This window comes from Ischnura elegans, chromosome 10 (genome assembly GCF_921293095.1).
Source record: "Ischnura elegans chromosome 10, ioIscEleg1.1, whole genome shotgun sequence".
NCBI lineage: Eukaryota > Metazoa > Arthropoda > Insecta > Odonata > Coenagrionidae > Ischnura > Ischnura elegans.
Window position 1 is genome coordinate 105599707 of NC_060255.1, and position 26262 is coordinate 105625968.

The 26262-nt window shown below is 39.6% G+C and overlaps 1 protein-coding gene across 1 annotated transcript in view; it reads right to left on the minus strand.

Moving 5' to 3' along the window:
• The window catches only part of LOC124166779 (sex peptide receptor), a 749439-nt gene that overhangs the window by 499610 nt on the left and 223567 nt on the right, over positions 1–26262 (minus strand). The gene's annotated exons all lie outside the window — the stretch shown is intronic.

Sequence of the window (26262 nt, forward strand, 5' to 3'; positions counted from 1 at the left end):
GGGATCCGGGTTCGATTACCGGCCGAGGCATAAGATTCCTTCAGTGCGAATGTCACTCCTAGTGTAAGTAATAATGCGTACCTAGACATCATTGTTACTGGTGATCTGTCGGTTAAGTTATATTTGCATGGTGTATTTTTTAATTCATCGATGAGGTTATACTCATAATGATATATTCATACTTATCTACTAAACTTTAGCACTCATGCTACATGTTTCACCGCTAAGCGGCATCATTAGGTACATAAGCATTACAGAATTAATATTTGTTTACGTTAAAGTATAGTGTGAACATAGTTACGTATAATTTTCAGTTATAAATAATAGTTAAAATAGGGCATTTCTATAAATAATACAAAATTGTGGAAAATATTTTTTTTAATTATATAACATTAATAGGAATTTTCAAAATTAGCCCTCAAATCTTTAAAACTAACAAAAATATATTAAGCAAAGGACATGTCTGGATCAAGGTTTGTTATGAAAGGAAGAGTTGGCAAAGAACGTTCACTTTTACTGTTGCTTTCATGTGAATGGAATGACACAGAATGGAGGGTTGTTGGAATGGACGTACGCTTCATAGGGTTGTGTCCGGGTATACGACTAATCTTGAAATTCTATTCGTTTCAGAGAATCTATTTTCAGTCATTTTCATTGTGTGTAAAGTTTATGGGGAAAAATCAATCCCACATTTGGCGTCGATTACCTTTTTTTGCGATATTGTCTGTTTCAAATAGCTAGAAAATAGTGTTAGCTATTATTTGTAATTCCTTCTTCTAAATTCTCTAAATTTTAATTTTTATCGCCGTATGTTGTCACTGATCACACGAATTACTTTGTAATTTAGGTGGAATTATTTTTTGAATCCTTTGCTGTCCCCCCTTTCGGAAAATGTACTAATATTTTGTCAAATGATCCCGAAAATTGGTCTCACGATGAAAGGTAATGTCAACCTGTGGGGTTACGATTTCATTTAACTCAATTATATTGCAATTTAACTGCTTAAATGGACATTTTTCTTATGAAGGACTTACTTTTGACGCATAAAACATGCAAAATATGAACGTTATTGGTAGTATTTACTGCAATTGACTCGGCAAGTTTTCTAATCTAGGGGAATATTTTGGTTGAGGCTAGGTTAAATTGAATATTTAAAAAATTAAAGTAATTCCAATTCATGGCTATCGTTGGGGGTGGCACATGACAACAAAAGTAGTTTTTTAATCGATAATCGCAATTTCTGTTTCAGAAACGCGATAAGGCCGTGTGTTGTCCCTGTAAAGTGGCAAAAATGCTCCTTAAAATGAAACCGAAATTTTCAAACGCGATCTGGTAGGGTCAAATACTATGTGACCAAACTGATTTTTTCCTTTTATTCCATGAAACTAAACCAAAAATTTCGTCCGCTCTTGCAACTATCAATTTTTTTCAATCACCTTAATGTGCTCTATTATTGAGTAATCGCTAACATTCAATTCCATACATTTTGGCGATGGTCATGATCGTTATCTCCGTACACATTCATGTAATTACAAAGATGAGCACGCACTTGTACGTTTGGTATGACAAAATGACAGCCGTATATAAGTGTGTGTGCGTATGACCTAGGCCTCCCTACGAGTGTAATTTTCGTAATTGGCGTTATCTCACGATCCCTTGCTCACACGCACGAATTCCAGGGTAACATTTAGATGGGGATCTCATACGATGGAAGAGGTGGTTGGGGAAGCTTCGGATAATTTAAGAGGGTCTCCTTTGCTCTGCATTGGCGAGGTCAGAGGTTAGCGGAGGAGGACGGGGGGGGGGGGGTTTGGAGGGTTTTGGAAAGGGCACAGCTTTAAGGAAAGGTGTGCCAGAGGCTTGGAATACCCCCTCCATCCACACCGGCGACAATAAAAGCTAATTGCTCACGTTTGTTTGCACTCAGCCCCACCACAATCCTTGCATTACAATGCCTCAACGACGACTCTTGAACCCTCTTGGCAATGAGGCCTCCTCGTCTAATAAGTGCCGGAGTGGCGAAGCGGCAGAGGAGCGCACTATGATAAGGTGGCTCTCGGAATTAACCTTCGACCCTCGCGTCCAAAAGTTCGTCGCCGAAATGCTTGGCCTCTTCCGCTGATCTCTCCTTTATGGATGGGTCTTCTTTTCTCAGTGAACCTCATGTGGACAGACGGAAGACAAATGGCCAAATATGCATGGTACATAGCTGCTTTTGCATTCGTCAATCTCGAAGTCAACGCAAAACTTTTAAAATGTCTTCGTAAGAATACAAAGTTGTTAAAAAGAACGAATTTTGAGACCATAACCTTCACAGTTATATAACCTGCGCGATCTGTCGCACTAGTCTTGTTTGCTGACATATTGGATGTGTATTTTAAATGTTATCACCTTAAAGTTATCACATTCCGTAAAACACTTTAATAGCTTTGGGTTTACTTCGAGATTGACCTTTGCCTTACGAATCCAAAAGCAGCTGTGTACATACCATGCACATTTGGCCCCTTGTCTTCCGTCTATCCACGTGATGCGTTCAAATGTTTTCTCTACTACCGCACTTGATATGTCTTGTTTCTACTTCCGCAGTTCAGTCTTCACATGTATACAATGGCAAATGAATGTTGTTGGATATTATTGCAGACATAGTGCGAAAAATCCACTGAGGAAAAATCATTCGCCTTGACCGGGATCCCGGTCAAGGCGAATGATTTTTCCTCTGTGGATTATTCGCACTATTTGTGCATTGCGGGTGACTCCGTAAAACGTTATCACCGTGGCTAGTGCCGGTATAATTTAATAAATTATTGCAGACTTATGGCGCCACCATTCGTCACATAGTCTGCTTGATCTATCCAGTTTTACCTTTGATGGCTTGTTCTCATTTCTTTATGAGCTCACTGATGTGTATTCATTCTTAAGGAAATATAGGTATTGAAAAACGAATTTTATAAATGTTAACTTCATATTCTAAAGGACCGACCTTATGTCCGATAAATCTGTAGTACTTTTTTCATGATTCTTGTGCTACTATTTGTTTTTCGCTTGAATTTATGCTACGGTCATGAAAATTTCTGATTCTGTTAAAATACATATTGCGAAAATATCTGAAATTATTTGAATGATTCGAAAAGTCGGAGACTTCTCAGCTTGAATATTTAAAAGAAACATAAATAAAATGCTCAAATTCGAGTTTTTTCTTTTTGTCCAGAAATAGCCGGATTACATTTATTCGCCAAAATTGACCATTTCAACTTTCAATTGACAATTTCAATTTTCAAATTACCATTGAAAAAATTTCATTGGGCTAGAATAAAACACAAGTTGGAATGGAGAGAAACCTGGCGCTGTTATGAGTCTTCTCTAAATAAAAGGCGCCAAGAGGACCTCAGCATTGCATCCCATCCGACGGACGGAGTGCTGTACTTGAAGTGCCTTCCATAAAACGCCCAATTAAGGATCGTATCGTCTTTGAAATATCTCCGTCAACTTGCTTAAAACTGAACCGACACGATCTTCCATGCACGAAGCTAGATTAAGACATCCACTGATTACTTGGAAACGATGGATGGTTGAAAGGGTTTCTTACTCTGATATGAAAGTGCTTAAAATTTTTCAACACATTCATTCGGCATCATTTTATTTGCCTTGCTGCGTTGACCTTTGCGCAGTAAAGGGATGATCATTGTAGTTCGATTCCATATCCAAAGGCGACGAACCGAAAAAGGCAAAAATTCGAGTGTTTTTCATTTTGAAACCCTATCGTAATCGAAGATAATAAAAATATTATTGACTATATCGTATCGATTTTCAGTATTTTTTATCATAGAAAATAGAGAAGTGAAGCAGGGAGGAATTGTAAGGGATGAACACTCTAGCTAGCCGTGAATTGGCTCGGAGGTTAGGGAGACAAAAACGCGGAAGTGAGCTTGGATTTAGGGTTCGGCGTGTGGGGGGGGGGGGGGAGTGGAACCCTCGCAGGGGATAATGGGGTGCGTGGGCGACCCAAGGGTGCTCCTAAGGATTGTAACTTTGAAGGGCGGCGGAGTTAAGGGTAACGGGAGCATGATGTGAAAGGGCGGAATGGGGTGGTTGGAAGGTACGCACGTATATCACGGCCTTCCAAAGATCACCGTCCACGCTAACTATCCACTCCACCTCCACTAATCCCTTTGCCCTCACGCCGAAACGTCGGGATTTTTTCTTTTCAACTCGAAGGCGCTTACGAAGATTTATCCTGCGGCTGTAGTAAGGAGGTATTCTGAGGATCCAAATACCTTCCTGCCTCACCGTTTACATCTACATTCTACTGTTCGAGCCGTCTCATTAGGCGTGTGGCGGGGGTTGTTAGGACACCAACCTATAAAAGAGGTAACGCGAGTCCCATCTTCCATTTTTAAAAGTATTTTATTGCTATGAGGAATAGCAAATTCGTGTACGTTTGAGTCCTCTGAGGAAAACCGAATCCCGACAGAAATATCTCTCTCAATTCGTCGTTTCTTCCGGTCTTAAAAGAATAGTACGGCTCGAAGACTGTGAGGGAGGATGAAAAATGTTTCCCATGTCACTCCCAAAGAAACCTATTCCTGATTCCTCCATTGCCTCAATTTTTAGGTCGATTGCACGTTAGGAAAGGGAGGAAGGGTGCATGGAAACCTGGTGTCGGCACAAGCCTACTCTCAATGAAGAGGGCAAAGTGCCTTTGCGTCCCATCCGACGGAAGTGCTGTGCTTGGACAGACAACTCATGCGGATATCGGGCAGTCTACAAAAGATCTTCTGCATTATAGCCTCTGCAAAAACCCGATGTTCCGTACATGAATCTAGAGCAATTCATGCGTAGAAAACTAATGTAAACGCGATAGGTAACAACTTGTCTGTTGTTTTGATGAATGAAGTGCCTCTTATTTTAGCAAAAGAATATTTTCTAGTCACTCTCAAAGGTTATGGTGTAATAGAAGCCGATGTTCATTTAATATCTACAGATTTATATCGTGCGAAATGGATAATTTATGAAAACGGTGAAGTAAGGTTTTAATGAACGCTAGGGATGATCAATATATCTATACCGACACTCAGGAAAAAACCGCGTCCCTAGGTTTTATAACAGGAGTCCTCCCATTACTATTATTTTACAACTAATTACTAACCTGAGGAGTTTGCAAGATATTTCAGTCATCCTGCCTATGTGCGCTCTGATGTTTCATCAAGCCAATTGTACCTGATCTACGAAGCAGGAGCTGTTGTTTTTTTTTTGCGTCGACACTTGAAAAAGTATGAGTGACGTGACATGGGATCCACTGCCATTTATTTGAATTTGATGTTCCGATCTTTTTTAATTTTATATAGATAATGAGTCTGTGAACTTTTGGCTATGCTACAGAAAAGCACCCTTTAAAATCACGAGAACATAGTATTAGAAAATTAGTGTTGCTAAATAGGATTAAATAGATGAGTCAGTGCTTCCGCTGACTACTACTTGTCGCCATAGCGATCTCGAGAAACACTGCAATTTCGTTCTTTAGTGATGTATAATTCTTTCTATTCCAGTATGTTAATGGAAAAACCTAAAATATGATCTGAGGTTTCTGCGGCGTTACTCCTCGTTGGTGACTTTCGGGCACTCCTCCACGTAATCTTGACCAAAGGCAACGATAGTTCCAAGAGCAATCGTGCTGGCGTATTTAGGTCAGAATTGTCGAGGCTTAGAAATCGGCCGTCTAGTGTAGGAGTTTGAGGGTCGTTAGTTGAGGTCGCTTGCAAAAGGGTTTTCAGAACCAAGAACCAATCAGAACGCAACAGCGACCATTGGATTAAATCGACCAATCAGACACAATCTACCCTCTCCGCCGACCAAATGCAACGACCACTGCAGTTTTTAAAGTTCGCAACGTAAACCACTTATTCTTAACTTTCAAATACATAACCGTTGTTTTGCGAAAGGTTCAAGTAGCACGCCCGTTACCGTGGTTTGTCGGCTGATTCCTCGGATAGCGTTCAGACAACCTACATCTGAATTTAACTACGACGCCTTTCCGTGGAAATCGCGTTACGCCCTAAATCAGAAGAAAACAACACGGACTCCGTGGAAAATCTGAAGGCTTGGATTTTATGTCCTTACCTTTTTCTTCTTTCAAAGAAACTAAACAATGGAGAGATAGGCGAACGATTAATGCTTGGAAATTCTTCACTTCATTGATATTGGATGCTATTCACCTAAACATTCTTTTGTTTTCGGAAACGCACTACGTGACCCAAACACCTATTGCCGAGCTGACTCCACCTATCTTGTAGGGGGGGGGGAGGTTATCTGGGAAAACAATCAGTCTAAAAAATACATTAGGAAACTATTAAGCTAAGCTCGCCTTCGTAGACTGGAAATTGAAGCCGGGCGGATAAAAAAAAATAGATTTATTTGAATGAAAAGTGATATTTGTGTTACTGTCTTTTTAAAGTCCACTTTAATCACATCCCTAGTATGACGAATCGGTATTCAAATCAGAAATTGTTTAATGATGAGAATTTTGAATGTTATTGCCATATTTTAAACTATTGCATGTTGCAGAGGTGAATTCCTTTTAGATAACGCGAACTCTAGCCTCAAGCGGTTTATTATCACTCTCATGTACAAAGACTCCTAAGTTAAGTGCTTAAAACCATGTGCCTTCTCATCAATGTGAACTTACAGTTTCCATGTTTGATCATTGGAAATTTTTTTATACCTGATTTAAATACTTTATTCAACAGAATGGTTGTTTTGGTGATGGGATATCTCACTTTTAAAGGACAAAATCGCTTTCTTTCATAATATGAAAGATTTAATGGGCTGAAGAAGAATTTTCGATGAGTCACTATGCGGGACTAGTATCATTGTGATAGAGGATGAAAATGAAGTTCATTTAGGAGATGATGAAACTCAGTTGTTATTATAAAATTTTTTTGACAACTTAAAGACATAAAAAATTGAAATATTGAAAACATGGCGAGAAAAAATTATAATTTAGTAAAGATGCGAAGGAAATTCAAACTGGTGCAAATTAATTGCATTGTTATTGCGTAGTTAAGGACTATTTATGAAAGTATGCAATATGAAATAAAATATGAAAATATTTAACATGAAAGTGTTTAAAATTTAAATTATACATACGAAATATTTAATAATTCGTATATATGCATGCTGGCTGATCGGAGAACGTTGTACCGCCTAATTATCAATTATCTGTTTAGTTACACTATTTATAAATCAAAGGAGGCTGCACTGATTTTAATTATTATTTTTGACTACTTATCATAAATTAAGAAAAAAATGCAACGAAAAAATAAGCATTTTAATGCCTTGTTAGAAACATATTTTCTTTATTCAATCTATATGAGACAGGTCCGGACAGGACCGGGTCACGCATACGCGGATTCATTTCAATGAATTTATTTAATTTTCATGTCTTAACTTAAGAAATTTTTGACACTGTGGTTTTACATAGCAGTTAATTAAGTCAAAACATTATGCACTCAGTTGTTGGCCTTTTTGCGTTTTTTACCGTAAAAATATGTTTTTGGGTCCAAGTCTGGCCCCGTCTTTGGGGAAAATTTACGCAAAACTAGACCGATGCCTGACTGACGCTCAATATCTCGTGAAAATAGCCCCTACAAGCAGCATTAATATGACATGAATTGTGGTGCGCTAGATATAACTCGGTAACTCACTGCGTAAACCGGCCCCAGTGCCCGATGCGTAAACGTTCCCTGGTCTACTCTACACATTCGGCTTTATTCACTTGCCTCAGGTACCATCTGATATACAATAGTTTTTGTTTTGTTGTCAGGCTGAAAAACAAATAAACCGGATGGTTAACCAACACGTGAACATGCAACGTATATTTGACTATGAGAAAAACATGGCGTATCTAGTTTAAGAGCACAAACACTAACCAATGCAACACGACTTGAGAATTGAATTCCTTTTCACTCAAAGAACACATTGGTTGGAATCATGGGAATCCTCGGAATGAAATCTTCCCCATCTTTGAATTTTCCATTGAGTATATTCGCGTGAATCACATTGATTATCAATTGTTTTTAATCACATAACGCGTTCCATTGCATAGTTTTGGTTGGTTTAGGTTTCAAATCATCGTGAACACCGAACCTACCTTCAGATGTAAATTGTGCCGTTGTAAGCCACGCACATCTAAGGACTTTGAAAATTCAGATGGATAGTTGGTGACTTCGTCTTTGTATATTACACAGTCAATAGATTTGAATTAATGTGGAGTACAAACTATTTGACCCTGGTATACCAAGTTTCCGCCATCCACATCTTCGTTCGTAACCGCCAAAATTGCTCGCTCAATCAACCATTTGTGGTTTTTGTGGTTATCAATCACGTTCGTTAGCACTTTGTTGATAAGCTCATCTTCCGATGATAAGAAATTGCAAAAATTCCATGGAAATGAAATCCATCCGCTCGATTCCTCGAAAGGTATACGGCTATTACTACTAGTCAACATTTGCTTGGTGATTTATATAAACAACATGGTAGGGATATGTTTATTGACATCTCAATTCAACCTGATTTTAGCTAGAATTAAGTAATTATAATATTATTTTAATATTGTAAATGTATGTTAACTATTGAAATGTTTTAAATATTGTTAAGAAGTCAGTCATTGAGTTGGTTAAAACAAAACAAATCATCCAGTTTTGACAACTGGATAGCTTTTGCAGTGTTACCACCTCCTGAATACCCTAAGATTAAGATCATATTATTTCGCCAACTTTCACTTTATTTTTATGTTTATTCTTTTATCAGGGGCTGATACGAATCCAAAGAACTTAATATCATTAAAATCGTTGCAGTCGTTCTCGAGTTATAAATGGTGTAACTAATACGATTTTCGACTTTTTTTTATATATATAGAAATGAAAATACAATGCATGAAACATTTTTGGGTAAACACAGGAAGAAATCGGCAAGTTGTGATTACTTCCATGCCTACAGCAAGCGAAAACAAATCCAAAGATTTAAGAATTATTTTATATTTATCCATCTCCTCAGCCGATGCATGATTGGACTAGCTCAAATGCAATATCCGCTCTTGAAAATTAATTCTTGATGGACAGGATGTTCTTCAGACAAGATTGGGGAAGAATTCTCGATGAGTTAGCACGCGCAGGTTGTGTCACTGTGATAGTAGAAAAATGGAGGAAGTTCATTCGCAGGAGGAGACGTGGAAAAAGAATTAGTCCACCACAAAAGAAGAAATCATTCGCCTTGACCAGGATCACCCGATTTCCGGTCAGGTGCTTTAGCCAGTTTAGCCACCGAGGCGTCATTCCTCCCTGTGGATATTTGTGGGCACTGCCGGACAGTCCTGATGAAGGCGAACGATTTCTGTGGATTTTTCGCACAATTTGTGCATTGCGGGTGACTCCGTAAAAGTTATCGCTGAGGCGAGTCCCGGTAAACATAAAACTAACCATGACATTTCAGCTCCCTTTTTTATCATCGAACGTCATCTTTTATTTTTCTAATATCTTCTCTTACTTCTGTCTTCAACGTGTCGATTTTATTTACAGAACATCTTCGGTATTCGCGTCTGTCCTCTTTCGTCTTTAATGTTGTAGTGGTCTGTGTCACTTTTTTTGCGATGTGATAACTCGTTGTCATTTCTGGTTTGTGCAAACAGGGTGCCGAAAATGGAATATGAATATACTATGCTTTAATATAATAAAGCACACAGCTTTGAAAATGATCACTTAAAATGCTTAGGTGAAATTATAATATTTGCTTTGTAATCAACGTTGAAAATATGAAGTCAAGCATGCAACTCTCGTTTCGATATCCCATTGAACACCCCCTCAAATTTTGCGCGAAATCTTTATATCTTTGTGCGAGGTGCATTAATTTTTTCTCTCACAATAGTTATTGATGCAGTTAAACGCCAGAAAGAAAAAAAGATGTAGCCGTAACATAAAATTAAATTCGTTAACCATATATTTGAAAATAGATTAGAAAATGAAACGCAGAAATTAATTGATTCTTTCTAATTTTAAAAAATTGGTATGTATTACCTTTTCTAATCGATTAAAATAGATATGTTGACGTTATTTGAGCTACTTTGACTCTGATGTTCAAAGCTGATGCTATTTATCCTATTAATAAAAACTGTTGTAGGAAAAATGTTTTACACCCCTAGTTCCTCCATTTGCTCTCCCGGGGGTTGTTTTCGAGGCCTGCCGCTATTTATCTTTCCTATTTAAATTTCTCAATTTATTAAAATTGAAATTATTAGCTTTAGTAGCCATTCATTTCTAATTAAGGGTCCATTAAGCTCCTACTTTGTACAGATAAAGGCTTTCCCTGCATTGCGTTTTTCAATTGACGTTTGCAGAGAAAAAGCTATTGTTTTAACGCATTCAGTTTACTGAAAAAATATTTACTGCAAGTGTAATGAATACCATCGACTCGGAAGCACAAATTTGTGAAAATGTAAAGGGAAATTAAGTGCCCTTGATAATTCTGGAGAACCGACCATTAGAATTTCCGCACAGAAGTCAGCCGCCGCGGTGGCTATTGACCGTAACAGATGTGAAGATGCTTACATATAATGCTTGAATGATTAGAACACAATGTAGTGTACACCAGGAAAATAGGGAAACAGGATAAAATGAAGAGCTATGTGCATCTTTAATAATCTCTCTCAACATTTTAATTCATTTTCAACTTTCTTAATGAAATATTGCCCCTAACACAAGTTTTCAAGAGTGGAAGAGAGCATCTGAGAAATATCAAAAGACGAGGTAAATCGAAGTGGTAATTCAATCGACAAAAAGCTATTCAAAAATTAGAATATGTTATTACTAATTATTTTCAATTCAATATCATTACATTTTTGCTATTAATTCTTTCTTTTTTTGGATATTGGACGTTTAATGTGAAGGTTCTGTCGTAAATTTACAATATCTTGTAAATCATAGATTTCATTTAAAAAAGACTAGAGTTTTCACTTACTAATAAAATAAATAAGACTTGTCAAATTCGGCCTGAATCTGTGACCCAATGGTGGTATGACCAGCATCTTTTTGTCTTCGGTACTGCTAACTCCCTTTTTCGTTAGTCTACTTCGTAAGTACTCTAAGTTATCTACTTCATCAGCCCATTAGCAAAAGAGCATAAATCGTAAATACCTAATTCGCTTCCGCCTCTAATTCGTTTTCCTCCCCGACCTGTCCCCTTCACTCTTTTTTCTTTCCTTAAATTTATTCTTCGCTGATATCCGTCGTGCCATTCTTCTTCCGTTGACCTTTTTCTTTATGCCCTCGCGCAAGAAGATACCTCGGTACCGTCCCCATCAGCACAACAACCCTGTCCGGGGTTTACGCTCTTGACCGGTGAATCTTCATTAATAGCCACGGGGAATTTTTGTAGGTCCAGAGATTCTGGCAACGAGTGAAAGCATTCCAAGAATGTTCCTCATACCAAAAAAAGTCCTCTCTTACTTCCCACAGATTTTAACCTGCTCGAATCTCATGCACTATATGAGAGCATCGACGAATATTCTGCTCAAAGTTATCCCACATATTGCTTTCTTTCCTTTTTTCTATAATTGAGACTAGGCCTTATTTTAAATGTTATTTTATCTTTCTCTATTTATAATATACTTTTATTTAGTTGTGTTTTCATTGCAGTTGTCGCTTTCATACCACCTACTGTCTCTTTTTTCAAAATGTGTATCTAAAAATGACAGTCAAGAGAGAAATATATATATTCCAATTTCTTACTTCTCTTCAATTAAAGAATATTTTTTTAAAATCTAATCATAATTTATGTCTGTAAGTTTTTCAACTAGAAGAAACAGTTTTTTATTTGAATGGAGGTATTGATGAAATTTTTATGTTGGAATCATTATGTAATTCCAATTCTTTTCTGAAATTTACGATTAAAATTTTCCAGAAGCCACGAAACCCTCTAGGTACACTTTAAAGTAATACGTATGTTATGATTTGTGAGATTCATTTTTTTCGAAGCTGTTTGTACTTATTGAGAATTTTACGGAAAATAACATCCCCCATAGGAAAACCATAATATGCTCTCTGAATTTTGGTTATGCATGAATTGTATTGATATATAATATAATACATATTGCGTCGGCTCCACTGGCCTATGTAACGCTGAGATATACTTCTTGTTGGATGCGCGCAGGGCATCAAATCAGATTAGAATGTAGACCGTGTCCCGATTTGAAAGAATGGGCTTCCCTTACCGTTGAGTGAGTCGCGTTGAATTCTTAGAAGGCAAATTCCTTCCACGAACTCTGATAGTCGTATCACCACCGCATTTATCCCTGACGCTTCCCGAATGGAATAGCCCCCATACTTCACCGCATCCCTAAGCTCATCCCCTCGTAATGCCTTTATTCCCAGCCCTTAGAATATGACAGCTTTGCCTGATAACGGTACTTGAGTCATTGCAAGAAATTAAGTTCTCATTGGGAGCAGGGATGGCGTATTGAGTTCCAAATTCGCCTTTACCTTGTCCCTTGTATTCCAATTCTGGAGGTTTAAGAGAATGAACTACTTGAAATAAACAATTAGTTGAATAGAAAGATACTGTTTCGCATTCGAATGGAACATTTATTAAATATTAACAAATCATAAGTTTTTCTTCCTTTGTTGAACTTTTCTTTATCTTAGCGTACGTTAAAAAACACAAATATAAACACAAATTCTTAGTGTTATAACGCCTATAGTCAACGCAGTACGAACGGTTATGGCATTTATTTTCAAATTCACCCAGCAATAACTTGCCATTCTCACAATCAGTATTTTTGAGTTAAATCACTTGCTGTGGAGTACCTGGTATTTTAATAAAAAAAATCCCGAGTCACAAGCTAAAAAATTTGATTTACAGAAAATATAACTTGCAAAAGAATGTATATAAAAGGAATTATAAGTTTAATTTATTTATGCATTGTGTGAACCATAAGAGATATATTAAGGTTTATTGTATTGGTCCACGTGACTCTCACACAAGAATAAATTTTGCCGGCGTCGGTGACATAAAATCGGATTATGTTGTAAATCTGGTCTCAATATGAGAGGGGGACTATTTTATTTGTATCGAGATCTTTGATAAATACAAAATATTTACAATCAATATTTGCCGACCTCGATGGCGGGGGGGTATAGTCATCGTCTGCCAAACCGTAGGTCATGGGTTCGAATCCCGAGTGGTAGGTGGTCCCTATCCAGGGCATGTATGTTTGTTTTGTGCTTTGTGAATCCTCCGTTGTACAGGCCTTTATGTGCTCTTTATTGGGAAGTTGAAAATAAATAAAAATAAATAAACGTAGATATTAAGCAACAAGAAATACTTACCTGTAATGAAAAATGCATAAGCAGGAGGAAACTGTTGAAATTTTCCGAATAAATGGAAAATTTTACGGGAAATAACATACTTCATAGGAATGAATACCAGATTATGGTGTTGTATTATCAGCAAGGCATGGGTTATAGTGATAAATAATGTAATCCATAACGTAGGGTTCACTAGTCTGCGTAATCCATGGGTATATTTTATGTCGACATGGATGGTATCAAACCAGTTGATAGTGTTAACCTCGTCCTGATATAAAAGGGGGCCCGGGTATCACTTACCGTTGATTAACTGTGAATTTCTAAGGAGACGAATTTCTTCGAACATTGCAATGTGTGGTGGTGGGCCAGTCTTAGCCCTGATGACGATGAAGGAGTTTCTCATTGGAACGTTGGCATTAAATAGCCTGACCCGGTGCCAAATCCGAGAAGATTTTATCAAAAATATTCGCCCTGAAATAGTATTACGATCTTTTACCAGGGACGAATAAATTTGTTGATGCTCAGCGAGGCCTTGGATTAATATCATATTGTAGCAAATGACGTTTTCCTTGAATCTATGCGATCCGCCTGCTTGAACATTTGTGTCATCAGTATAAGCATGAAGATGTATCTTGAAGTGATATCCCGAAGGTGCTTGAAGCCAGCGACGACTTATCCGGGATCTGTCCATTACGACGGATCGGGTTGATGTCACAGTTTGTTGCCTTCACAGCCCGAGGTCCCGGGTTCAAATTCCGTAAGTGGCAGAGAATATTCAGAGACTGCCCGATCCCTGTTTGAGTGTCTCTAACTCCAAGCGCAGCACTCCATCCGTCGGATGGGACGTTAAGCTGTGGACCCCTTGGCGCCTTTTGTTCAAAGTAGGCTGATTTTGACGCTGGGTTTCTCTCCACCCTTCCTCCCCTAACCTGCTCTCATGGCACAAATGACTTTAGCTTTTCTTCGCCTCCCCCAAATGCCATATCTCAGCATTTTTCGCAGAATATTTCAAAGGCAGTGTTAAAAATTAAAAATATTCAATGATAAGGTGCACGTATATCTTGTATGATGTTAGGCACGATATGGTGGAAGTTCTTAATATTATTAAAATAAGACATTGCAATAATCCCACTGAGTTTTATTATGACACCACGCGTTTCGTCGTTACAAGCAATAACTTGATAATGATGTATGTAACGACGAAACGCGTAGGGTAATAATAAAACTAAGTGGAAATATTGCAATGTCTTATTTTAATAATAATAATGTACACGGGTGCATCCCAGAATAGTAGTTGAATTTAGGCCCTCATATCAAGCGGTGCACCACTTTTTAGCTACTTCTCTCCTCCTCGCATCGGCCTCGCATGGTTTTTCGCGACTACTCACTCTTGTAACCAATGCAGTTCCTATAAGCGGTGCTACCTGAACGAGTAAATGAACTGGATCCTTAATGACGTCACTTTCTCATGAAAATAGGCCGGGAAATTTAGAGTTTTATTATTTGTTTAAGTATATTAGATGTTTTTTATATTTTCCAAAAATACATTAATTTTCCTTTTTTGATCAAAATGCTTTGAATTATTCATTTGCTCGCTGCTTGTTCACACAGTGCGAAATAGAGAATGTCAAGCGCTGTCAGCCGCTAGTTTAATTGTAAACACTACAGACCGCACTAAGTCCCCGAGTTTCTTTTAGGGTGCACTCATTATAATTGTTACAAGCAGGAGTCTTCTCGAGTGGATGGGGATGCGGTTTTTGGAATGGTCCCTCTAGTGGCCGAGAATCCTTTCTTCCCCGTTCACCTTTTCGACCCAATATTGTTCGCTGGCAACATACTCTCCGTTCCAGCGGAAGGAACATCCTCTCTTCTCGTCTTTCTTTCATTGGCTTTCTTCCCCCTTACTTCCCCACCTTCCCACGCCGCTGCTACCCTCTATGGGTCGTATATAGAATAACGTCCCCGCAACTTTTTTCCGTTCCGAGGATTTGGTTCGCCCGATGTCCCGATGTCTGTTGGTGGGAGGGAGCAGCTCTTGTGTATTCCACACGATACTTCGATGCTAAGGGCCATTCCTATCTTCGAGGAGGAAAAGGAGAAATTTTGGAGAGGACATGAGTGAAGACGCTATATTTTTTGAAGACGTAGAGATTTTTATACTGCCCTTTATCTGCAGCAGTTGATTTGTTCCAGAGGGTGGCAATCATGGGTAGCAAATGTAACAGCAAAGAGAAAGTGTAAAATGAATTTTCATTTTTCATGATTATCACAGTGATATTCTTTGACTGCTCGAGGTATTCAGAAGTCAAGGTTGTTCTGAAATACGATTCGCCTGACGTAACCCAAGGGTAAAATAAAAACTACGTCGTCCGAAGGAATGCAACCTAGAAGTTTCATGCCTCAATACAATCTCTTAAAAACCCACGCATAAAATCCTCTCGCAATCTTTTTCCTGAGGCTTCATTGGTGATGAGGTTACTTAATATCATACCTATTATATCTGAGTAATTCTTGTGGCTGTATATTTATTAAAACGAGTATTTTTAATATTTTTTTCGTAATTATGATTTTAATCCAAATATATTTGTTAACTTTCATTCACTTCAATTTAGACATCTGATCACTGGGAAAGTAATTATAAGATGCTTAATTGAATATTATTGTTTTCCACGGAAACGGAGTAGAATGTCCGATGTAACCCGTCAACTATGTCAGCTTTATCGCATGTATCCCACTACGTGCGGGAATATTCACTGACCAAATCCTCTGAGACTCAGGGCATGTTAAAGATCCTTTTAATCCCCAGACGAACCCTTTCTCAAGGGGTCCCTTTGAGAAGGCCCTGTCAATTAACACATTCATTGCGGGCCTGATTTTCATTTAAGTCATCAAAATCGACCGTTAAAAAAAGAAAGAAAAATAGATGGAGGTTTTTGCGCCATAATTTCCGTTCAAATGCTGCTTTTTACAAGCGGTTCACACGGTTCGAAAGAGGGAAGCTTGCTGAAGGCCATACACACGATCGGAAGACTCGTAAGTGGGTATTAGTCACGTACAGAGACGGAGAAAGAGCTCCCGGCCCGACCGGCAGAGCACATCAATTCACGTGCTCCGTACCTCGGCTTGGACGGGACCACGCCACTTGACACGCTCCGCACTGAATGTGTTGAATGATGGATTAGTGAAATATTTAATTAATAAATTCAAACTACGATATTTTTTCAACTAAATATGAAATAAACCGATCACATTAACTCCTCAGCTGTGGAAGACCTCTAGCATTACTTACGCCATGTACAGAAACACTTGGAGCCTACTGTTTATCACCGATTCAATTTTTTTAAATAGCATTATGTTATAAAACATGTAGGTAATTGAGTTGTTTCTTTTTAATTTTCAGTTTCACTCGATACTAAGCACCAAGAATATCCGTTTATATTTCTTCACTTCAAGATAGGTTGCCTGAGTGCATAGAAGATAATTGGAACGTGACGGAATGAGTCTCACCTTTTTTCAACACACTGTATTTTCCCCGGCATTTTTCAAACCTTCATCTGCAGCAGCTGTAAGTATTGTAAGTCATCCACTGTATGTGGAGATAATCGTTGGAGACCAGACCGTGTAAGGGGTATAGAAGGTTAAAGACATAATGGCCAATTCCTCTCTCGAGATTCCCCTCGGTAATGCCCCGTCTAGTAGGCGACGGATTTACGAAATATGTAATCCCTGGGTGAAATTATTGTAGCAGTCATTCAATGAAACAGGTATCACATCAATGTTTTCATATGCTTCTAATTGATTCGGCAAGCATTTATGTTTGCGGGTAAAAATAACTCACCACTTTAGGTGAGACTACTACAGTGCATGACAGATTAATTATTAAAAGTGAGCTTCGTGGGTCATGGCGGCTGAGGGCGTTATTTTGAAGTGAAGGGTAGGTTGTCAATTTCAATAGCAATAAGAGGGAGACCAAGTAAGAAGATAGGCTCAGCTTGAATGCATGAAATTCATGGCTCATTGGCTTAAATTAATGAATCGAGGCCACAATATGTGAAATTTATGCACGTTAAACTGGTTGAATGAGTATAATTTGTACTCTTCACACAATTCTGTAATTACCCCGATCGATTTCAACGGCCGCGAGCCATTCTTAAGGGAAGGAGACTAAATGAATTGGCAAAAAGGAAAAAGACATAGATCTTGAATCGATAGGGGTAAGTATAGAGTTGTATGGAAGGTGTAAATTAGTTTCCTTGGCTCACTCCGAGGTTGGCTCAGCCCTCGCTTATCCCAGTTAAACTTTGTGCATATTGCTTGCTCTGAGTGTGTTATCACAATTTTTCAACAATCCCACATAACCACTGGTTAAAATTAAGAATATCTCCTCCACCTTTAGTTTTCTTATCCAAAAAACTTCTCTAACAAAGAATTTGGACGTCTATGAGAGAGCTTGCATGAAAAATTGCAGAATAATTATCCTCGAATCCCAACTGTTTACATTATATGAATCTAAGCCGGTGTGTGAGTTCTATGTTTTGTTCCCGCGACACATACATTGCATAAACAAAGCTGTGATTTCTTTCCACGACTCCGAAAGGAGAGCTCGACGACGTGCGATCGAAGAACGAGTGTATGGCATACAGAAGCAGCGGCCGTTGCGTCCGAACACTCTGAACTCCATCAAACGCTTTTAGAACGAGTCATACCGCTCTCAGGTGAGCCGCTTTCGTCCTTGATGCATTCGAGTCTGTGTTTACGCAATGGTATTTGTACACTCCGAAGGTCTATGACATAGGGATAAGGAGATTTTCCTCAGCTAAGCGCTGCTATAAACAATATTGATACTGACAGTTACTCACGTTTCGAGTTTTCTTGATTTTTTCTCTCGACCTTCATTACGTTCCTAGAGAACCATCATAATTAATCAAATTGTCTAACATTGGTTTGATTCAACTCTCCATTTTGCTTTTCTATCTGCTAGCCTTTTCATCGCGACATATTTCTTCTCTCTCTTTTACTTCCTTTATAACCCTTTGCCCTATGTAACTCATATGGAGCCGTCCCTTGCCCTTCTTCCCGTCCCGTCTTCTGCTTAAGGTTTATAGAAGACTTTTCTTTTCTCCCACTCTTCGCAGCACTCTCTAATCACTTGATCGGATTGAGAATATTATTTTTAGGCACACAGATGTTATAGACGACAGAATGTGCGATTTACCCATGAGATGTATGAGAAAGTGAGAAATTAGTATTTGTCATGTTTTCCTTGATACCAGGATTGAAAACTAGTTAAGCAGCTCTATGTACCGAGCTACTCTCGAGGGACTTCGCCAGATCTCTTGAGAATGCCATTAATTGCTGAAACCGATCGGGTAAATAAAAGTACTGAAGAAAAGTGTAAATTCATTTGCCTGCCTTTTTAGAGTGAACATGAAATGCTACGCTTCTTCGGGCGTTTAAGTTTTTCACACTGGTGCGGGAATGAAATCACATTTTCCCGCCATTCAAGCTGACGTACAATTGATTAGTGAATGGTCATTTGTTTCTTCTGCCGAGATTTTTTTCCGGATACTATAGCGCAGGAATGAAAAATCGCTCCTCCTAAGTAAAAACTCCAAAATTCCGCTCAGAATAGAAAGCAACCGCCTGCATGCAGATGACAGCGTTCTGCTCGAGGGATGTTTCCTGACCCGAATGGCATAAAATCCTCGGGACACGTATGGGATTGTAGCTAAGTCTCGTCTTGCGCCTCTTGTGCAGTGCGAATCTGTCTAGATAATTGGCCCCTTTCCGAGTGTCCTCTGAGAGACCCTCTCAACCCTCATCTCTTCACCTTTGCTGCCTCTCCCGTCCAACCCTTCACATCCAATCTCCCCTCCATGCTAACGTGTCTTCTCCACACTGTTATCCACACACACTCTTTGTCCCCATCGCTTCCTTCCCAATCGCCTCCTAATTCTTCCCTTCTCATCCACAAGTACATTTTACATTTTATCTTCAACTCATAATATTACTCGCATCCAAAATCAAAATGGAGAACAACATTTTTTTGACGCATAGAAACATTTTTTGTCTCTCATTCTTGAACAGGGCCTTGGCGAAAGGAACTTTTGCTTATTTCGAACATGTTTTAAAGGGTGGAGTAATATATTTATTGCCTGTAAATTTATTTTAATTAATTTGGTAGCCTAATATAATTGGTCTCCCGTCCTTCTGAAGGTATCTCCCTTAAACACTCCCACCTCTTCGTCACCTTCGCTTCCTTCCCAATGGTTTCCCTATTTCTGTTTTAATTCTTTCCTTTTCTCCCATGAGTGCCTTTTTTTAATCTTTTCGTACCGCATATTAGTACTTTCATAGATCGGTTTGAAGGTAATAAGGAAGCGAATATTCAGAATTCCCACTGATCAATTAACATTAGACGAATTGAACATGTTGTCAATCCTTGGAGGTCAGAATATAAACACATTAAATCCTTATTATAAGGATTATATTTTGTTTAAGTTTTCTAGAATTCAATGTATAAAAATTCCATTAGTAAATGAAATTAACATACCATAATGTAGAATCTGAGTTTTTCCCGGCGTATGCTCTGCAGGAATATTTCTCGGGTTTCCAACCGGGTGTCGTATCGGGTTGTAGTTCCCAACGTTTCCATGACTAAGTCCGTCATCGTCATCAGGGGTTAATGTTGAGCCAAGTTTTTTCTCCGGTATTTATACTCATGAGGGCCGTTCAAGCGGGCCCTGATTGGTCCTTTCTGAATTGGGGTGATTTATAGTGATTGATCACTGACTTCCACGTATTACTTAACTGGAAGCCTTTGTCTCTGTTTAGGTTCTTTTGGTGTATGTTGATTTGTATGGCTTCTTTGACAATTCGATCCCAGTAGTTGTCTGTGCGGCATAGCACTTTGGTACTTTTAAAATCTACTCTGTGACCGAGGTCCAGGCAATGCTCTGCCACCGCTGATTTCAGTGGGTGGAACAAGCGTATGCATCGTTCGTGTTCCGTCAGCCTTTTTTCTATGGTGCGGCCTGTTTCCCCAATGTAAACGTGGCCACATTCACATGGGATGCTGTATACTCCCGACGTCTTGAGGCCCAGGTCATCTTTCGGTGTTCCGATGCAGGTCTTTATCTTGCTGGACGGTTTGTGTATCGCTTCTATGTTATGTCTCTTGAGTATTCGGGATATTTTGTTGCTGACACTGGAGATGTAGGCCATCGCGATATGCCATCGCGATATGCCATCGCGAACCTATTCATGGAGGACTTCGAGGAAAAGGCGTTGGAAACAGCCCCGCTCCGCCCGAAATATTTCTTCCGGTATGTGGATGACATACTCATAGTGTGGCCACATGGAATAGAGACTTTGCCAACATTCCTGGAGTACATGAACGGCGTGAACCCCAGCATTAAATTTACAATGGAGGTGGAGAATAATCGACGACTTCCTTTCCTGGACATCCTAATAGAACGCAAGGAAAACGGAAATATTAAACACAGCGTATACAGGAAGCCAACGCACACGGAGCTGTACCTAAATGCCTCCAGCCATCATCATCCGGCACAGAAGAAAGGCGTCCTGACCACCCTCTTCCATCGAGCCAAAGCCATATCGGATGACGCCCACCTAATCCAGGAAATTTCACATCTAAAGTCCACCTTCAGAAAGAATGGCTACAACCATCGTGAAATCCAGGCGGCCCTAAAAAGGACCTCTCTAGAAAGGAATAACAGAGAAGAAAAGGAGAAACCGGTAGCCTGAGCCTGTCTCCCCTACATCTCCAGTGTCAGCAACAAAATATCCCGAATACTCAAGAGACATAACATAGAAGCGATAGACAAACCGTCCAGCAAGATAAAGACCTGCATCGGAACACCGAAAGATGACCTGGGCCTCAAGACGTCGGGAGTATACAGCATCCCATGTGAATGTGGCCACGTTTACATTGGGGAAACAGGCCGCACCATAGAAAAAAGGCTGACGGAACACGAACGATGCATACGCTTGTTCCACCCACTGAAATCAGCGGTGGCAGAGCATTGCCTGGACCTCGGTCACAGAGTAGATTTTAAAAGTACCAAAGTGCTATGCCGCACAGACAACTACTGGGATCGAATTGTCAAAGAAGCCATATCTGAATTGGGGTGATTTATAGTGATTGATCACTGACTTCCACGTATTACTTAACTGGAAGCCTTTGTCTCTGTTTAGGTTCTTTTGGTGTATGTTGATTTGTATGGCTTCTTTGACAATTCGATCCCAGTAGTTGTCTGTGCGGCATAGCACTTTGGTACTTTTAAAATCTACTCTGTGACCGAGGTCCAGGCAATGCTCTGCCACCGCTGATTTCAGTGGGTGGAACAAGCGTATGCATCGTTCGTGTTCCGTCAGCCTTTTTTCTATGGTGCGGCCTGTTTCTCCAATGTAAACGTGGCCACATTCACATGGGATGCTGTATACTCCCGACGTCTTGAGGCCCAGGTCATCTTTCGGTGTTCCGATGCAGGTCTTTATCTTGCTGGACGGTTTGTGTAACGGTTATTGGGTTATTTTACCCTGTAAGTTAATTAGCAATTTTGCTGCATGTATTGAATTTATCGTCACTTCGGTCGTCCCTTATCTAATGGACGCACTTTATCTTCTGTTTGAATTTTCTTGGCATGAATACCGATCGTGGTGTTACTCCATTGGTGATATTTGTCTACACCTCGCTGTATCCCCGTACGTCCGTGCTATCCCCGCCATGCTAACTCCCTTCCCTAACGGCTTCCCTACCCTCCACCCTAGAGATTTCCCCTTCTTATATTTCAAACATTTATTACCTTCTGTAACTACTTTTCGAGCTCGGGTTCTTTTATTCCATTCAGTTCCCGAGTAAGAGTATTACTTCCGATTAAATTCCAGTATATTTAGCGTATATTTTTGTGGATCTTCTCGCATCAACCGAGGTTTGTAGCCTATCGTTTGTGAAGCATGCACTCTTTCCAAGCGATGCTAGAATAGGCGAACGGGAGAAGGCGTATCGATTGACGATGGAGTTGTATTTGCGTGGCTACTCGTGTGAGGGTGAGAGAAAAGAGAATGGACCGTAGGAAGAGACAAGATATAGAGTGGTATTGAGAGGTAAACTTTAAATTTCAATGTAATGCATAATTCCTATGCATTTTCTTCAGTACTTTGCGAGCAACTTTGGAAAAAAATGGAATTCACCTCTTTTTAATCTGTGCAGTTTACCTCTGATACCTTGGGAATAAATGTAAAAAATCATCTCAGGCGGTGCTTTGTTTTCGCAGACAAGTTTCGCTTCTGAGTTATAAAGAAAAACAGTTATAAAACCAACACTTATTAGAATATTTTTTGGATCGGGTTGTATAGTGGTTGAAGTGCTGACCTGGCGGTGCACCGTGGTGATAGAAAATGCTAACAAAATACCCGATCCCTGATTGAGTGTTGTGTGGTAGACACTTCAAACGCAGTACTTCGGCTATTGGATGGGACGTTAGGCCATATTCCCCTTATCCCTTTCGTTAATACAGTAGGCTGATGTCGACGCCGGGTTTCTCTCCACTCTTCCCTTATGGCGCTCAAAACCTCAGCTGTCGGTATACCTCCTCCGAATGCCTTAAGGACAAAAATATCTTGGGAGAGGCGTAGCAGAATCTTTCGTGGAAACCTACGCCTGTCGCTTCTGAGTTTTACTGCCAATAGTTCTTGCTTACTAAGAGTAGGTAAGTATTGGAAACTCCGTATCTTTTTTGAAGCTTTCAAGAATACGGAAGTACGAGAACTCTTAGGAGAAATCTCTTTTAAGGAAGCCCGTTTATTGTTTTTCGACTGTTGAATTACGCCCCTGGAACGGGTTCAGGGGCGTGTAGTTCAAAATCCCTTTCCCGAAATTCTGCAATGTCACCGAAGCAATTACGCACCCTCACTCAGCGCAAAGAAAGAAGCTGGAAGTATTTATTCCAATACACCCGACTTATTGACGAAGAAATTCTCAACTTCTCGTTTTGTTAGCATCTCAAAATATAAAATACCACCTTCAGAAAAAAAAACACTTAAAAAAAGGTGTGGAGTGAAAAATTATGCATTTTGATGAAGATTTAAAAAATTGCGCTAAACAATGCTTGAGATGACTCACAGTTTTTACCCTCAATCTTTTCGCTATCTCCTCTTCACTTATTCCAGCCTCGTTTGAGAGTGTATATCATGGATAGCTTAGAAACGTGCTCAATTCGGAAAAGAGTATTGATGCGGTCGCCCTAAGTGTATTGGAGTTGGCGCAAGTAGATTGGAACGAATTCCACGAGGTCCCGTAAATCGAGCTCGTTAAATGCTGCAGATGGAAGTGTATTGGACTCCTTTCTAAGCATATTCCATCGTTTAATTCCATGAAACGGCTTATCCATTCATTCAGCGGAAACATAGGACTTGGAAGTGTAACAGTCAATTTATGCGATAGATAAATGGCGTAGATATGAAAGAGAATTCTCATTTCATTAACATCCGCATGTTACCACTGCAAGTACATCCCAATCTCATGCTTCACCCCATCCATCCTTCACACTCTCTATTTTTGTCTCCACCTTTATTGTCGCTATATTCGCGCGCTTCCCTTCGCTTACTCATTTGGAAAGAGTACAGGTTGCGGATGGAATACTTTAGGAATCAATCGCTGGATACAGGTGAAAGCATCGCAACGGTCCGTCGAGTGTATTGGAAACCCCTCCGCGGATAATCTTATACTTTTATCGACGAAGTGGTGCTCTTTTACTCAGCGCAAACAAAGTAGATGGAAGTTTTATTTCCAATGTGCACAATGTAGGTATTAAGGCAGAAATGCTCAACTTACCATTTTATTAACGTGTAAAACGTAAAATCTCTCCGGAAAAGAAAACTTTGAAATTTGTGTGGAGTTGCATTGTGTATTATTGAGGTTTTTTCTTCTTTTGACCTCTATGATTAATATTGATGGTATTCAATGTCTTGAAGTACTATATGTCGTGACCTATAATCCATGACGTTGTGTTTAATTGTGATAAATAACATCCTCCACAAAATACCACCTCTCACGATTTCTTGCAGGAGCAGAAGTGCCATGATTACTATTCCTGTCTTTCTTTCATAAAAATGCCAACAGTACGGAATGGTTTCTCGCGAGATTCCTCTTTCAGACATCGATGTTTTCGCTCGCGTTGAGCGCATGATTCGTAAAGTACCCTTTCCGCATTTTGTGCACTTTCCGAACGAGAGAGCGAATGGGAGTAAGAGGAGGATGAAAGTAGGAAAGAGCATGCAGGACAGGGTGAAAGTGAGGAGAGGGAGAGAATGAATGAATGAATGCATGGATATTGCCCTGATTCGTTGACTGCGAGAGGTCTTTCGCCCTTTTCCCTTCAAGAGCCGAATTCCCCGCGGTCGGCAGGTCGCATGCATTATGCATGGCGCGTTTGTTTCTGCTTCTTTTATTTCCGCTCCTTGGAGAGTGCTAAGGTTGTCGATCCCCATTGGTCAAGGATGGCAAATAAATTGTAGCGCGGAAGCAAAACGCGCTTGCTAGCTGCTTGATGGATCCCTTCCCCAACAATCGTGCCCTCGGAGGCTTTTCGCTACCTTTCGGCGGATAAATTGCTCTTTTTGCTTGCAGATACGACGCGCGAGTTGTTTTTCGTGTTTCTTCTCGGAATATTGGAGATAAAAAGGATTTATACTGGCTATATAGTATGCTGGATATCTTGGAACGCCAGGGCAAGGTCGGACTTATAATTCACTCCTTATATTCATGAATTATTTTTTTAATAACAAGTACTATGGAGGAAAAAAGTATCCCAAAAGCCTTTGTGCCGCCACCATCGCTACGGAGGAGAATGGATTTCCTTTCTGACGTTATATATTCCTTGGAACGACTCGAGGGAAATTCAAATACAGTCTTCCTTTCGCAACCAAGGTTGTGGCGGTGAATTAGCACGCAGCGAACGTTATTCATGCTCTTCACCTGCGATTATGATCATCAGAAATGATGAGAAATTATAATAATTATCAAAAACAGTAATCACTATAAAAGATTTTAAAATTAATTTAAATTCTCTATGAGTACAGGGCAGCACTTCGATGTATATAATCATCAAGATCGCCAGTTTTAAATCTCCTCTTCTCCGGTTTTGTAATGCTTCATCACCCTCCCTGTAGCGTTTCATCCAGTAGTACACTGTACTTCTATTTATATTCATCTTTCGCGATATTTCCGCTGCTGTTAAGCCTACCTCCAACAAGCTGACTACGTCTCCTCCTCTCACCTGCTGACAATGGCATTTCTAATCAAGATTGGAGCATATCTCTCTCGATCCAAAGAAAAACGCGTTCTGGCCACGTGCTCGTCAGTACTTCCAGAAAACCTAAAACTTATTCGAAATCAACTGCATTCAAATACGTGTCCCTTCAAATTTGCTCGTTGACTGTCTTGTTTACCTCAAGAGAAAGCTTGCTATCTCCCGTAGTGATTTTTGTCGTTTCGTTGAGACATGCTAAGAAAAATTCAAAGTAGCGTTCCCAATGTGTGCATATGATGCCGTCGAATGCGTATATATTCTACGGAGTTCATCGCGAGTCATGCTCTGGGTTGCGGCAGAATAGTGGTCGGTCGCGTATTTGGACGATGAAGATAGGAAATGATTTGCCTTGTTTGACTTTCCGTCACTAACCAAGGAATAACAACCAACTGGAAGGGAAACCCACTCCCCCGCGGAGCGATAGTGGTGGCACAATTTTTGTTGGGATTCTTTTTTCCCTGGGTAGTACATCTGGAAAAACCATATTTTATTTACAAAGAGAGAATGACTTAGCCTCACTTCTTACGCGAAGGCAGCTTTCCATATTTGAACTATCCATTCTGAAACTGTAATTT